Source organism: Lygodium microphyllum, chromosome 10 (genome assembly GCF_053477565.2).
Source record: "Lygodium microphyllum isolate KBCC chromosome 10, Lygodium_microphyllum_v1.1.10, whole genome shotgun sequence".
In the NCBI taxonomy this organism is placed as follows: domain Eukaryota; kingdom Viridiplantae; phylum Streptophyta; class Polypodiopsida; order Schizaeales; family Lygodiaceae; genus Lygodium; species Lygodium microphyllum.
Window position 1 is genome coordinate 64,537,905 of NC_141144.1, and position 17,669 is coordinate 64,555,573.

Consider the following 17,669-nt stretch of genomic DNA (forward strand, 5'->3'; position numbering starts at 1 on the left):
CACAACGGTCACCCTGGCGTATCATGAGTGGAGCTCGATATCTCAACACACGGACCGCTTATTATTCAAGCGTTTCAATCGAGCTCTAATGGCTATATCTTACTTAGCCGATGCACCATCAATCCTACGAGTGTAGTGAGCTTACCTTGATGCCAAAATGAGTTGCCTCCTCTCTTGCACACGCCGGTAGCTCCACAATCCTAGATGCTAGCTCAATCATCCTCAAACCTCCTCCATCTCCAAGCTCCATCCACCATAGCCGCACGCGCGAGAAAAGAGAAGAGAAGAGAAGAGAAGAGAAGAAAAGAAGAGGAGATGGTGAAGAGCTTTACCCTCTTGATCCCTCACTCACATACACTCACTCCCTCACACTCTCATACTCCCTCTCTTAAGAGCACACACAAGCAAGGGGAAGAGAAGAAGAGAAGAAGAAGAGAACTCTTGTTAGCCACACACCAAAATAATGAGCATCCATTCACTTTTTGAACTTTATATACAAAACCCTAAATTCCATGGGCGCCCATCCCTTTTTACATAATCGGCCATTGTGGCAAGGTTCCTTTTTCTAATTCTCTCTTCTTGATTCATGGCCTCAACCTATACCCGTCTATTCTTTTACAAATGGCACAGAAGGGAGCGTGGCTCTCTTTTACAAGAGTTTTAGAGCTTTTTGAGATGCCTTTCATTTAAAATTGTGCTTTTTGCCCCAGCTTAGCTTTAGAGGCTGCTACATGTTATTACTCTTTTTCCTTATTTTTTCCACTTTTTCCTTCATTTATCCACCATCTTTATCCGCCATATCGACTTGGGGTTAACAACCGCGCCCACTACTCTTATGCAATGTCATGGGGTTTGTCGCGTAGGATTTCCTGAGTCTACCTTGCAATGGGGTGAACCCACTAAGATCGACCTGAAACTTGGGTCCCTAGTGGTCAAGGTCTCCTGACAACATTCTAACATCGGGTCCTTGATATTCTACTTTATGCAAAGCTACCCAATCTGAAGCAAATCCATACCGCACTTGGTTCAAGGAGAATGAGAATCAAGAGGGATGTGCCGTTCAACCTCTTTGCATGTAGGGCATAGTCTCATTCCAGTCCCCTTAAATGGCATGAATCAGATTCTAGTCTGTCATTGCCTAAAGGTCGAACGATAGTAAAACCTTGTGAGAAGCCTCCTAGTTCTTTGGGACCCCCCTGCCGTCGTAGAACGGACCCGTCAAGGTTTCGCTCACCTACTTCCCTCCATAGGTATACTTTAGTTATCTAATTAGCCCCTATGACATCTATGTGTGACATTTAAAATCTGCTTCCTTAATCAAGCCTTTTGGGGAATAGGGTTCGTTCACGTAATCTTATGGTACTGACCTAAGAATAATTTGAGACAGGTTCCTTGGAAGTAAACTTAATATTAGCATTTTAGCTGAGATATAAGTCTTGTTCAAAAAGGGATGATTTTTGCAATCTCTGAAGATGCATCTTATTTCCTCCAAGATTCCACCCTTGCACTAGTAACAAGGGCATCGAGAATCTATTTGGAGTCATGCAGATTGTTTGAGTAGGACCCGGAGGCAGGGAATTTACAGCCAGAGCCCCCCCAGCCTCTAAGCATCCTCCTACATTCAAACGAACCCGTGAAGAGACCTCTAGTGGCAGGTTCGGTCCACGTTCCCGTCATGGCTATTTAGAACCCCCTTGGCTAAGGTTGGCAGCCAGCTGGGGGTGGTTTGGTGCACCTTCAAGAGTTCAACCTGATTCAGTATTCCCATTTCTTTTATGAATTTGGGGTCATACAATCCTTTTACAAGTGATGTTCCTAGATTTACAAGCACAAACAATGGTGAAGGCGAGTGCTCGGGACATTTGCTAAGGTGGAGTCCCTATCTTTGATGCTTAGCATTTGTCCTTCTTGCCTTGGCATCAATTTCCAATATCCTCTGAGGGATAGAGAATAACCTTTTTCTGACCCCACTCCTATGTGATAGGAGTGAGCAATTATGCAATTGAAGTGATATCTAATAGTTGTCAGACGATAGCTATCCTAGCTTGATGGCCTTTAGTCCAGGGTTCTTGTCTTGGAAAAAATGACACTCGAGTTTTCTTGTATCAACATCAAGTTTTGTCATGATTAAATGTGATATCTTCAAGGTTGTTTTGGCTTTATCGAGGCCAGATGTAGAATAGAGAGTAATTAGTGGTTTACTTGCCTCAAGGTCCTCCTATGAATGTAACAATAGTTTGGCTCATTTACTTTTAAACCCTAAATAAGTCAAGTTAAGCCCTATCCTTACATATATAGGATTCACCTTATTGAACTTCCTTGAGCAATTAAGTTTAGCACCTCATATGCACCTCTTATAACTATCTTTAAGATGAATCCCTAGCAATGCAACTGAAACTGTCCATGATACCATGCAATCTAGATGCGAGTCTTTCTTAAGACGACGATGCAACGCAGAGTTCTATTCTTGGGAATTCATTTCAATGCACTTATGCAAATCATAAATAGAGACTTGTATTTTTCTTTTGTGTGAGGAACATGAAGTCATCATGCCTAATGCAAATGCGAGCTACTTCTCTCTACAGGTTTATAGGAGCCTAATACTCGGCTTAGTATTGCAACGACCTAAACATACTTAACCGTTATTGTTGCAACTCATGATCCTCATAGACTTGATTCAAGCCTTTAAACCTACCTTTCCAATTTCGCAAATTTTGCAATGCAAAAAGTATGATTTTTTTCTTAATGATGACTACACTTTATCGTCCCGACAACCCATTTTTCAGTTTCTTTTACCTCTCAAGCATACCAATGCTAGTGCATAAATCCAATACACTACGAACACAATCAATAAAGTCCTTGATTTCAGAGTGCACCAACATGTAAACTTTTGTGCAAGTTGTTCATTCTAAAACATGCTAGAGTGCAATAAAACACAATGCTGAACATGATTTTTATAATATAGCCTAGTTGATGGTTAGCTATCGTAGATTTTCGCATGAAAAACTCCTCCTAATGTAGTCGATCTACATTTTTCAAACATTCCTATCACATTTAAGATTTATGGAATGCACCTAGTTACCAATTGCCACAGCTCCTTGACCCGTAGCTCCATTGGTTGAAGCAGGATTCATGCTCAATTGGATCTTACTTCACTTGGTAGGCATCGTATAGTTCGACTTTTTCTTCACGGCTACGCACCAGGTGTTGTGATGCTATGCGAACACAATGTGAAAAAGCATGGAATGCATCATGATCCAACTTATTAATCAAGAGAGTCAATGTGATCAGAGTCATTAGTATTAGTGTGAGTTGCATGGATTATCCAAAAATACTAGATTTTTGGATAATTTTAACTTAATTTTTATATTATTTATTGTAAAAAACTCAAAAAAGTTTAAAAAAGCTTCTAGATTAGGATGGCATGCAAAAAGCAAGTTGTTTTTCAACCAGTTATGGGTTTTTCATAAAAAAAAGAAAGATTAACAAAATCTATGCATCGCGATCGTTGTAAATAGGCTGAAAACTACACTTTGAATTGAAAGAAGAAGAAGGAGTGATCTGGGAGATCCGTGACTAGGTGTCCATGTCCTAGGGTTTTACCCCCCTTTCAAAGCCAACGGAGCCATCAGATTTGGGTTCCGAGTAGGAGCTGTAAATTTGATGCACGTTTTGTTCTACGAAGAAGCTCCAGGAGATCTAATGCCTAGAGATTGCTTCTGAGTAGTGCAAGGATTCCAAATTCTTTTAATACATATTGATTCAATTCATTATGCTTTATCTTTGTCATGTTTACGTCTTATCTATTCTCTTTCTTCTCTTGCATCTCCTATATCTACTTCCTTCTACCTCTGATTCCCAGTGGATTCGACCTTTTTACAAAAATTCCTTTGACATCGGTGAACCTAACGTGAAATGTCATCAAAAGAAGAAAAGATAAGATGGGAGAATCTTTAAATACAATCTCCAGTGATGTTTTTCAACAGTTGGTGCAAAATATGAATATGCTTATGCATGTACCACAATAACAACAGGTGATGCAAGCTTCTGCTCAAACACAAAGTGTTGTGATGAATGTTTTGCAAGCAATTAAGTGTGAGGTGAAGTTATTTAATGGCAGGAATGTATCTGCATATGTACATACCTATGCTCAGAAGATGGAATTCTTTGGGGTGGCTCAACCTGCATGAAGCCGATATTTTGTATGTGTTACTATTCATGAACTGAAAGCACAGATTACTGAATTATACTTGTAGGATGTTGACTGGGTAGCCTTCAAGAAGACACCAATTTGATTACGCACAAGAATTTTAATAAAAAATCAACAAGTGTCACTCGGGCGCCTTTTAAGAGTCGTATTTCACTTGGTGCTTAAAATCGTCCTAGTTGGAGCCGCCGCCTTCGATGTTAAACATTTTTCTCCTAAATTCCAGATTTTTGGGAAAATTTTAGGCACATCCCGAGCTCAAAACTCCGCTCTCATTGGCGACCACGGGATAGGGCAACTCAGCCCGTCGAATCCCACAGTAGATATGCACAAAACAACCAAAGGAAGCATCAAGCAGATACAAAATAAATACATAAACACAATATTAGTGAGTTTGGGAATCTCCCAATTTCCATTTTTTGAATACTAAAAAGGTGGCACCCGGATAACATATCTATAAGTTTCTCAGAACCATATGATGTGACCTATCATTGAAATGTTCTTGAAAAATGGAATCTATTGAGCTACAGAGCGCTTGATTTGGAGTTATAGTGTTCAAGTTGTGACAAATCCAAAGATTTGAGCACGTGTCCCAAACTTATGGGAAATTCCCATATTCCCCAATATGGTGTTCATATACTAAAAACACAACACAGTACTCACCCTACCCCCTAACAAAACCAAGGCATGACATCCACAACGAGTAGGCCTAGCATTAATTTGATAGAAGGTCCGAAGCTAGTCACTAACTGACTGCTCCAATACGGCCAAACAAAAAAGAACTATCAAATAGGTCGCCCTAAGTGGTGGTCTGAACTACCTACCTAACTAAGGAAAACACAACCAGGAGCTCCTACTAGGCGAGGATTCCTATAGCCTGATCAGGAAGTATTTTCTTTCAGCACATTTCTTCTTTTAGGGTTTTTATTCTTCCATACTCCGGCATGTAAAAAGAGGGGAGCTGAGCGTAGTGACCCAAGGAGAACAGGGCATCGGCCTCAGATCCTATCTCGGTACCCAAGAACCTACCAAGCCCTCGCAAGGCAACACTTAATCCGTTTCTAATGCTCACTTTTATTTTTGCTCCAACCTTCCTTATTTTCTTCTTTTCCAACAAGACGCCACCCCTAGGAAGACAAGGCATCGGCCCCATGTTCGACTCGTCCCCAGGAACCTACCAGGCCTTCGCAAGGCGATGATCAATTGCTTATAAATTATCATTTCTTTTCTTTTCTAGTTCTATAGGGGGTTAGAACCCTTTTTTACACACCTTTGTAAGTATTTATTTTCTTTAAGATATTCAGGGTTTCTTTTCATCTCTATCATCATCATTTTTCCCTTTTGGCAAGCTTCTCTAACTGCCTCACAACTAAAAAGAACTCCTAGAATGGCTGCCTAGTAGGCTACCAGAACAAGTCAATAGGACTACCTTCTAAAACATGTCTTTTGATGCCTGGCAATGTCTTTACACGAGGCAACGACTACTCAAGCCTCCCTCAGACATACCCAACCTAAACCTGGGACTTCATGCCTTGGACGTCGATCCCCAACAAGAAAGAAAAATCCCCCAATAAGTAGACAAACACATACAACATGAAAACACGTTACTCATAAAGGAGAGATAACATCTAGATAGGGCCACAAGAAGCATCCACTCAACAAAAGGCTCTTCCAAGCTCTTCTTCCGAACCTGTCTAGCACAGAACTAAAACAAGAAACCATTAACTGCACCTGTACTAAACAGACAACTGGCCCTCTTGGTCTAACGAAATCTGGACGTAATATCCAAAGCATCTAGCCTTCCTAGCTTAAAACTAGATAGGCCATTTTAGTCCACTTAATGCTAATGTCCTTGGCATATACATCACACCCTATCAGACTACCCCAAGTGCGGAGGATAGCATATCATAGGTCGACTAGCCCCATGCTACTCATGCAAGTTAGCTAAAAGCTTGATCTTGTATTTTTTTATCATAGGTTTTTTTTTTAGAGCTACAAGTCCAAGCCTTTCCACAAATAACTCATCAATAAGGCCGATCCCTTCTTGGGCACTATGAGCTGAATGAACAGCCTCAGTGGGCTCGCATGTCCTACATTTATTGTAATCCGAATAAATTGGTCGTTCAAGCGGCTGAGTGGCTCCTTTGGCAGAAATAATCATAGCTTTATACTCATTCAAACCTCCCCTATTTGGGTTTTCACATAAATCAGTGTTGCGACCCAAACTAGGCAGAGCTTCAAGCCAAGGCACATCACATGGGTGTATCCCAAGGCAGTGTATATTGTCAGATGTATATCCAGTCTTATCCTCTTGGGGGTTCGACAAAGTATATCCAAATGGGATCCTTGGCCTTGCATCCGACACTCCTGCCATACTTTTGGAGATTTTGGGTCTCCAAACCCATCTCACATTTCCCTTAATATTCTTGCATTCCCTCGATTTGCTGCACTGGTCTAACGAACTCAATGAAAACTTATCCCTATGGCCAAATGGCCTCACATCCTTATGACCTTTGTGAAGCACAGGTGGACTTTTAGCATTTTGCATCCTCTTTAAAAAAGATGTATTTACTTGTTTACGTCCATACTACAAATTTTTCCCCATAAGAACCATGCTTTCACTGAGGGGAACAACATCCACCCGGAAGCATGATTCTGACACCAAAGATCTCTCAAGAGCCTTACTAGCAACAAAATTAGAACCACACACAGAATGCTTATCAACACTCATAGGCCCATTGGTGCAATCCATATTGCCATCACAACTACCTTTCGTGGAAGTGTTGCAAGCCCTAATGGGACTTACATGGCTTGGAACCTTTTCACTGATAGGCATGCCATTACTATACATAGGATGGCCATTTTCTACTTTGAGATTTTGGCCACCAAGGTTCCCCTCATAGGCTGCCTTGGTATCACCAAGTGAGCTGTCTTCTTGCAGAAATGGTTGGAAGCTAGGATGCACTTGTACTGAGCGCGAAAAACTCCAAAAGTTTTCCCAACATCTCTAAATATGACCCTCATAATCAATGGCATGCATTTTTTCTTCTGCAATCCCACTTGGATTTGCATATTAATCTCTAGGCCATTCAGAAAGAGCTCACGTAGCACAGCATCCGGTAGTGCACTGGCTCTTCTTGGCCAAAGCTTAAAAGTACTATCAAAGGCTCTAGTATACTCTTTAACAGAAAGATAAGACTCCTGTCTAAACTACATAAGCCGCCCTAAGACCTGAATCATAGGGAGCTTCTTTTCATACTCATCTAGAAATCTATCACAAGACTCCTCAAATAATTTGATCGACCCTCTTGGGAGGCTCCAGTACCATTTCCTTGCCTCTCCCTTTAGGGTACTTGGGAATACGAGCATCCGATGTATATCGTCGAACCCACTTGCAATGCAAATTAGGTCATATTCTCTTAAATGAATCATCAGATCCTCATTTGGCAACCCATAAAACACTGGGAGATCCCTATAAAGAGGAGGACATTTAGTCCTCCCTTTTGGGATCAACACTGGGTCATTAAAATCTTCATATTCATCATGATCTGGGTCTAGCCTCTTAGGATCTTTAAGCTCTTCCATCCCCACCCTTTTTGGTGTGGGGAGGTTAATATCCTCATTGACATCCCTTTCTGCCAACTCACTAAGTGGTCTAGGGAGTCCTATAAATTTCAACATGTCCTTTTAATCCCCTCTTAGAGGGTCTTCCATACCTTTCCCTTTAAAAGGAAAGTCCATAACGGGTTTATATAAGAGCTTTTGGTCCTTATCTAAAGCAGATTTATCATTACCACTTCTTAAAACTTGGGAACCGTGCCTTTTAAGCAATGGTTTTCCCTTGACAACTAGGGCTTCTAACATCCTTGTGATGCCTACTATGTCGTCATGGTGGCCCATTACATGGGATTTTTCAACCACAAGCATATTCCATCGTATATCAGCACTTTTCCATGGCATCATGGCTTTAGCATAATAACTTGTTGATGCCATAACTACCCTAGTTTCCAACATGCTTGTTTCATGCCCTCTAGGTTGATGGATGGCTAAACATGATTTCTTTTGGGTAGGGACCACACCAAGGCAAACCTCGGCCCATACCATCATATTAGAGCATGGGGTAACCACTAATGGGCTATTCTTTTCATCACATAAATTATCTTCTGCAGAGGACTCATGCTCTACATAACTAACTAAGTCCATTAGTAAGTTTTGTATGGGGAAAGCCAAGTTTTTCCATCCTTGAACAAACCCCATTTTATGGATAATTTAGGACCCCTTGAAACCCTAGAATCGAAAACTGCCACTTATAGGCAACTCCTGACAGACGCACCACTAATGGGACCTGAAATGGGCCGGCACTGGCTATAGTACTAGCTGGACCTCATGCTCGTGACACACAAACACCCCTACGGCCTCACGGACCAGGAGCGTCAATCTAATGCTAAAGGACAAACTGCCCTAAAGCTTAATTTATGCATTTATAGTTTATAGTCCAACGTTTCCCTTAAACTCCTCAAAGGGAGAACCCATACACGTTGGCAATGCCACGATCACACACATATGGAGGCAACCTCTCGGTAGAAACACCATGGCCCCACTGCAGCTCTCCTACATCGCAGGGATTGGCCCTTTGATGCACTGCTAAACATATAACACAAACAAGCACAAACTCCTCTCTTTTATATTTCTCGTATTTCCAGGAAATATACCATGTGTCCTTACTTAGAAGTCCCTTAGGAAACCAACCCTCTACCCTACGGCAAGGGATAACCTCACACTCTCAATCGTGGGTCAAAGTCCTAAGAAAACAATTGCTATGCAATCTAGGAGCTTTTCCTTTGATACCATGAACCATGCATAGTGCATAATGTGAATGGTTTAGTGCACAAACAAAAGAAAATCAGCATTGTGCATCGTGCGAAACCAATCTTTCTATGATTTGCATGCTAACGTTTATGTAATGAAACGAGGAGAGACACCGAGCCTTGCGCTCATGTTGCCTTTTCCTTTATTTTAAAACAACGGCCTATAGGCATAATGCAACACATAAATCAGATTTAAGATTATACTTTGACGCTCAAACTCCCCTCTCACCCTACCATTTAATGTTTTGCAATCGTTGATAGGTGAAAGAGTCGTTTTATGTGTATTTCTTTATAGAGAAAGCGATAAACATGGACAGAAACATAGAAACGAGGGTAAACTGAGGCCAACCTCGTGCTCTACCTTCATTATACATTGCACAAACACTTATGTAATTTTCTAGAATTTTCTTTTTATTGTTTCCTAATTTTCTCCCATTTAAAATCCATTTTTCACATTTTTCAATATTTTTCCTCTATTTTCTACAATAAAAAATGACTAGAAATCAAGATTGATTGTGGACTGTGGCCCTTAGGTTCTTTGACAGTAAAATTTCAGGTTTTGTTGATGCTATATCTCATATTTCCCCTTTATTTTGCAAAAAACCCCCATTTTACCCCTTAAACGCGTGTTTTACGGGTTTTATACCATTAATTTTAGCCATATCACTTATGATTTTCTGATTTTCATAGCATAAACTGATAAAAATCATAGAAAAAAACAACATAATGCATATTTAGCCCATGGGAACAATATTTCATCAATCAAATAGCATAAAAACTCATTTTTCCTTCATAAAAATTGAATTACCGCTTAGGCTTTGTGTCTCAGGATCTCGGTTTTGGTGCGAGACTGCGGATCAGCCCTCATTCAATGTCCAAAATCTTCAAAATTAGCAATCTTCATGTCTTCATTGATCCGGAAGCAATCCGGTCTCATCCGGACAAGCTTTCCTCCACCATTCTTCATTTTCCTCTTGCACACAAGAACATCCCCTTAGGGGAGAGAGAGGGAGGAGAGAGAAAGACTAGAATTGGCTCTCTTCATTCAGGCCACCATTGGACGGGCGAAGACAAGCGATAAGACTGGCAAAGAGGGAGAAGATCGGGGGTATGATCGATTAGGTGGGTTATTTGCAGGCTGCAATCATGATCTCCATCTCCACATGGCGCATTTTTTCGCATGAAGATGGCGCCTTCTTCCTCCATTCTCTCTCCACGTTTTTTGATGGCCCCTAAACTCAAAAATTGAAGGGGGGTTAAAATTCCCCCAAAGGGCACCCCTTTTGGCCCTCTCAAATGTCCACCTTTTCATATCTTGCCCCTTTTGTGGCCATTTCCCCGTCCTGGCTCCGATTCGAGTGCTGTAAATTTCTGTGCATCCAGCTTGACATCCCACATTGACTGGTAACTCCTAACAACCCACATGATAGTTTGAAAAATTATCAAAAATCAACAAGTGTCGCTTGGGCGCCTTTTAAGAGTCGTATTTCACTTAGTGCTTAACATTGTCCTAGCTGGAGCCGCCACCTTCGATGTTAAATATTTTTTTCCTAAATTCCAGATTTTTTGGCAAATTTTAGGCACATCCCGAGCTCAAAACTCCACTCTCACTCAATCGCAAGGCATTCCTTAATTCTCTAATCTTGCAAAATCCATCAACAGCTGGATCTCTAGCCACAAAGGTATCCATGCCAAACAACCCAATACTTGAGTTAGCTAGAGAGGAAGCATGCCATGATCCAGCCTATCAAAAGATGCTATGGGAGATCTCTATCAAGGATCAGGACCAAAAGTTGCAGGCTAAGTATCATGAATTCTCTATCAATAGTGGACTTGTCTACTATAGAACGAGGCTATGTATACCGGCAAGCCAGTCACTTAAGCACAAGATATTGTGGGAAGCTCATGATTCCCCTCTCTCAGGACATCCTAGCTATGCCAAGACTCTCAATGCATTTAGGAAGAGCCACTATTCGGAGAGGCTTAAAGGTGACGTTCTTAAATATGTCACTGAATGTTTGTCTTGTCAACTTATCAAAGCCAAACATGTCAAAATGCCAGGGAAGTTGCAACCACTTGACATTCCCCAAATGAAATGGGAATTCATTAGTATGGACTTTGTTGTGGGCCTACCCCAAGTTCAGGGGGGATACAACTCCATCATGGTTGTGGTTGACATGCTTACTAAGGTTGCACACCTTATTCTAGTAAAGACAAACTATAAAGCCTGTGACATTGCAAGGTTGTTTATCAAGGAGATATTCAAGCTACATGGGTTACCTAGAAGAATCATTAGCGATCGTGATTCTCTCTTCACATCACACTTCTAGAGACCTATCTTTGAAGCTATGGGGACTCAACTATGTTTTAGCATAGCTTACCATCCCCAAACTGATGGTCAAATGGAGCCAGTCAATCAAGTTATTGAGGATATGCTTAGGGCACACTGCTGTCGTGAGCCAAAAAGGTGGATTCAATACTTGCCTTTGGTTGAATTTTCCTACAATGTTTCTTATCAACAAAGCATTCAGATGACCCCTTTTCAAGCATTATATGGTCATGACTGTCAAAGCCCCCCTAAACTTCTCAAATCCAACCTTGAGGGTTGAAGCTTCAAGGCAGATGTTGGAAGAGATGGATGACTAAATAAAGTCAATAAGACAGGACATCCAAGCCACCAAGGATAGATAGAAGGCATACGTGGATTTGAAGCATAAAGATAGAATCTTCGAGGAAGGAGACATGGTCTTCATTCACGTACACCCAAAGAAGAGTTCCCTATCCTTAGGAGATTGCAAGAAGCTAAGTCCAAGGTATTGTGGACCATACAAGATCCTCAAGTGCCTAGGACCTAATGCTTATAGACTACAACTCCCTGAGAACCTAAAGCTTCATAATGTATTCCATATCAGCCTATTGAAGAAGTATGTACCTAATCCTAACCATGTACTTGATGACCAACAAGTTGTAATGCCTAGTCAAGGAGTCCTTGAACTATGGCCTGACAGGATCTTAGATGTTAGGGAGAGACAACTGAGATCTAGAACCTTGCAAGAATGCCTCGTCCAGTGGGAAGATTATCCTGAGGAGGATGCCACTTGGATAGATGAATGCAATCTCAACTATCAATATCCCTAGTTTATCTCGAGATGAGGACATCTCGATTCCTCCAAGGGGGAGAGAATGTAATATTTCAGCTATTACGAAGCCGTGTGAATTCTCAGGCAAAAGACAATGCCGGCATTGGGTCACGGACGGTGCGAATTTAAAACACGATGTATCATTGGTAGAACCGAAACTATGGATAATGAAACCGCATATTTTTGTGTGAACCTCCTCTTGGGAGGAGGTCAAGAGGAAATTGAGAAGATTTATGGAGAAATCTTTCTTTTAAATTTTTTTATCCTTCCCAGCCAAAGGCTGTGCTGGAGGTGGGAGAGTAAAGCATGGGCATGTAAGCCTTGCGAAGGAAGTCATGGATGAGCAAAGGTGGTCGAATGAGCATCCTTGCTGCACGCCAGAGGGGGGTGAACCCCATGCATTGAGCCGCATAGGGGAGGGAGGATCCCCTTCCCTCTCCCTATAAAAACCATGCCCAAAGGAGCTGGAGGGGGCAGCAAAAAACACTGACGGAGATTGGCAGAGAGGAGGAGGCGGAATCATCATCATGCTACCATGGAGGAGAGGAGCTCGCAAAGCTGCCGTGGGACGCCACCAACTCGCTGCCAATAGGAACCCACCAATATGTCACCATCTAGCCATCCACACGCCGTCTTCGTCCTCCACATGGGTGTAGCACATACCTTTCAGAAGCTTCTTGAAGCTTCTAAGGGGGGGGGATCCTTTAAGCCCCCTTTCATATTGCACCCCCACAAATCCCTTCCTGTGGGCTTCCTCATAACCCATTTTCATGCGCGTTTAATAACTCTATCCCCCGAGATCCAAAAACCCCCTTTCCCATGGATCCCCTTCAAGTTTTTAAAAAGTCTAGTAAGCCTTTCTTTTTTCCCCCCTCGCGTCTTTACTCAAAGGTTCATTTTAAACCTCAGGGTACCTTAGAAGCCACTTTCTATTGGCCTTCACAAGACACCCTCTTTCCCCCCTTTTCCATTTCACCCAAGGCCCTTTAAAAGCTCACTTAACCCGGGAGTTAAGGCCTTCTTCCCCCCCTTTGGATTCCCCACAAGGTTCCACTAGTCCCAGTTTAAGGAGGAAACCTATAAAGCCTTCTGAAGCCGGTTCCAAAAGACGGAGAAATTAATCAAGGAGACCGAATCACAAAGGTAGTTTCATGTGCGAAGGAGAATGCCAAGGTCATAAATCTGCACATCCAAGATGAAAAGGCCGCATTCGCGATGGCTCCTAAGAAAGCACAAGGCGCAACCGCAAGAGGATCGTCTCCTAACATCCATGTGGACATTTCACCACAAGTCCACGTTCTTCTTCCTAAATTTGATTAACGTCGTAATATTTCAATTATGCATGGATCATTTGAGGAATAAGGATGCATGTTTTTTCCATTGAAAAATACTTTGGCTAATAGATCACAATTGAGGGATTCGATCATTAGTATTTTTCAATAAAACGAACAAAATAAAGTGGGCATAAGATTTCTATGCATTTCTAGCAAGTCGTTTTTATGCATTGCAAAGTAATGAAATTAGATTAATTAATGTCCATTTTTACAAAACGGAATTATGATATTACACTTCGATTAAGCATGGAAGGAATAAACCACATATTGCATTATTGAACATATTTTTTCGAAATGATTCTTAAAGAAAGTTACTAGCAACTGTAGGAAATTGCTAGGGTTGCATGAAGAAGATTTAACTCTAGGCAAGTGGCCTAAAAACTTAAATCAACAAAAGGGTGTGTAAGTTCAGCATACGACAAATTCATTCGGAAAAGAAAGTAGAAAAAGGCTGCATGTTTAAACATAAAATCCTAAAGCTTAGTAGCATAAATCTTGTTTGCATGCTATAGGATGATCAATTGGAATTATGCTATAACTTAACCTATACTTTGATCTTAACCTACTAGCATGAATATTGTTTGCATGTTATAGAATTATCAATTGGAATTATACGTAGACAATGAATCATATGGTTACGGAAATGGTAACGTAATTATCTTCAAGAATAGACAAGTTAAATTAGTTTAAACCTAAACACCTAAAACTGCGAGGTCCTCATTTAGGAAGGGTTAATTCAATGCAACATATCCCAAAGAGCTGACTAAGGTTAGCACATTGAGAACATTACCTAATCGCTCTTATTGCTAAAGCTGAAACTCTTAAACCTAAAGACTTGGCCACATTCACGGAATGTAGGGACAATAAGACGAACTTGCGAGAGACGATCTAGGGCTTCTACCCTAAGGATCTCTCGCTAAAAAAGATGAAACTCCCTTTGAACTTGGAACCCTAGGACCGACAATGTTGGCCTAATGCAATTAGGAACAGATTGTTATATCTAATCATGATTTCGTGATTGTAAGACTCCACTTGATGGATAAATAGTCCCATAGTTTGATGCGACACTTGTGCAAAAAATTCTAGAGTCGCATGATCTTGTGATTTGATCACAAGGGAATGGCCAATTCCTCGGAATGAGATTGGCAGATTCTTATGCAAGTTTATCTTGCAAGAGGATGAATAATTGTCCTGATATAGTACCTTTCTTAGGTAAAGTAACCAAGATACGGGGATTAGATATTTGCTTGGAAGCAAAGGACCAATCAGTAAATTGGAATAACATATTTATTGCTAATAGAACTTAAGTTATTGGCTAAGTTGGATTAATAGGGTATGGTCCTAACCCAGGGATAAGGGTTAACAGACAAACCTTGGGGATCTTGCCAAGTCGCAACTGATCCTGGATCGAGTGTTGGATGCATTCAGAAAAAAGGATTCACTCCTTAGCAGTTGGCCAAAAATTAATGACCAATGGAAATGATTGTGCTTGTAACAGTTTTAAGAGCACTATTTTTCTTTGTTTGCTCAAAGAATTAAAGGATGAAAAGATATCTAATGCTTCAGCTTGAAGGCCTGAAGGGTGAGGCAGCTCCAGTTACCCCCGACTGCCTGCCTGACCCTAACCAAGGGGGTTGTTTACCGCACCAGGAAGGTTGTCCGAACCCGCCACGAGAGGTCTCTCCGTTGAGTGCTACTTGGAGCAGGAGGGCGCTTGGGTGCTAGAGGGGGCTCTGGCCGCCGTAGATCCCTCGCCTTTTGGGCCCTGCACAAGAGGCCAATGTGACTCGGGATTGGATCTTGAGACCCGCATACTAGTCTACAGGCAGAATCTTGGATTAGTAATCCCTGTTGATTGCTGGATAGCCTTCGGGCGGATTATGGATAAGCCTACGGGCTGGACTATATGTATTTCAAAGATAAATATGATAACCTATTGAAAAGGAACTTGTTTGACATTGCTTTTCTATGTCAAGTGCTATGATAACGTGAAGGAACCAGTGCCTAACGGGCTAATTAAGGAAGCTAATTGATACATGTCCAACTAAATGTGTTAGGTAATTAAATAACTAAAACAACTTGAGGAAAGTGCAGAGGATGTGGCCATAGGTCCGTCCTACGAATGGGTGGTCCCGGTTGGCCGGGAACTTTTCTCAATCATGATGGACAGTAAGAAGATCATTCAAAGGACACGAACAGCAAGGGCGCTGACCTAGAATCTAAGTTATAATAATCCCGATTTACACTGTTTTAGGGGAACAGAATGGGACTATGCCTTATGTGGCAGAGAGGTCGATCCTTGCATCCCTCTCGTTTCCCATTCTCCTTGAACCAAGTGCAGCGTGAATCCGCTTCGAACCTGGAGTTTCTGCATAAAGTACTTGTCTTGGAGTTTAATGCTAGTTGCCATTTAAGAAATGACAATTAGGGAAAAACCTTGATTTAGGTCGGTCCTATGTGGGAATGGCCAGAATACTTCCGCTACGAGATAGACGCAGAAAGGCCTAGATTGCAAACCCCGTGACATTTCATGGGAGTGCCAGGTGGAGCTTTCTAGAAATCCTTTCCGATGGACTGCTAAGACTTGTCTTGAAGATTACAGGTGGACACGTTACATGACATGTAGAGTACCTTCTAGGGTTCTAAGGAGATGAAGCATTGATTTTTTCGAGACAAGTTGGAAAATATTAGCTTATGAATGACATAATTTTTATAAAGTAAACATATTTAATACTTAATAAAGTAGATTGGAAGGAAGTAGTGGAGCCCCAAGAGGAACACCAAGGAAAATGGATTTCTCTTGCAAGAAAATCTATCTTGTAACATCAACAAGCTTTAATTTCATTCTTTTGATCATCAAAACAAAGAAAACAACAATTCTTCACGCAGCATCATAGTAGAGATCTCCCACGAATTTGATAGAATCAATCATAATCTTCAACATCTTCATAAAATTCTTCAATAGAACAACAAATATAGAAAAATACACCATCTTTTAATGGAAATCAATCACATATTATCCTTCTTCAATGTCTTCATAGTTCTCTCTCTCAATCTCTCATATACAGTTACACTGTTTTGATAGAATTGACTATCTCTGGCTCTCTCTATCTCTCTCTCTATCAATAGTACATCATCTCCTCACTAAATACTCTCATAATAACCCTCAATAATCCTTCTTAGGTCATGGATGCACCTCCCAAGAGATATGTTTGATATGAAGAGTCACCAGAGCCACTACTGTGTCTTTTCATAGCTCACTACTGTCACGGTCACTTAGTCTTCTCTTCAGTCTTTAGCAGCTGCTTCTTCCACTTGTTTTAGCTCTTTTGAAATTAGATTCATCCTTTCCAAAGGTTATAAAACTTTCCCAAAGTCACACATACATTCTATAGAACACTTACAGAAGGTCTACATAACAGTTACAGCAGTACAGTTACAGTACAAAGACAGAGGAGAGAAAGAGACTCTACAGAGGGTCTACAAAAGGTCATCAGAACCTCATAACTCATACTCAAACCATTTCAAACTATAAAAAAATATTCAATAAACTTTTAAAAGATCTCAATCTTCATCAATCATCAATCCATGCTTTATACAGAAGACAATCAGAACAAAACAGAAGCTATATAGAAGGTATACAGAACCAATCAGAAGCTCAACAGAACCTATCACAACATCACAGAGCTTCATATATCCACTAAGAATCATCAAGAACTTCCAAAACATAATCAATATCATCCAAATCACTCTCAAATACTTCCATTAACAACCATACATCACTCTAAATCCATCAAAAATCAATCATTCAGTCCTCAAAAACAACAAAAATCAGTTAAAATTTCAATATTTTTCCACTCTCAACATATCCCCACACTTAGAAAGGAAGCGTCCTCGCAACCTAAGGAAAAGAAGAATATAAGTTCACTAAAGAGCTCAATTTTATCTTCCATAGGATCTTCAAAAATCTCGCCAAACCACGACCCCAACTTATCACCTGTATCTAATAGAAAAACACTACTAAAGGAACTTTCCATTATTCATTAACTCATCTGATTAGTCATTTAAAAACCATAGCAAATTTGTAAAGGATATAAAAGGTTCTCTTCAGCTTTCCACC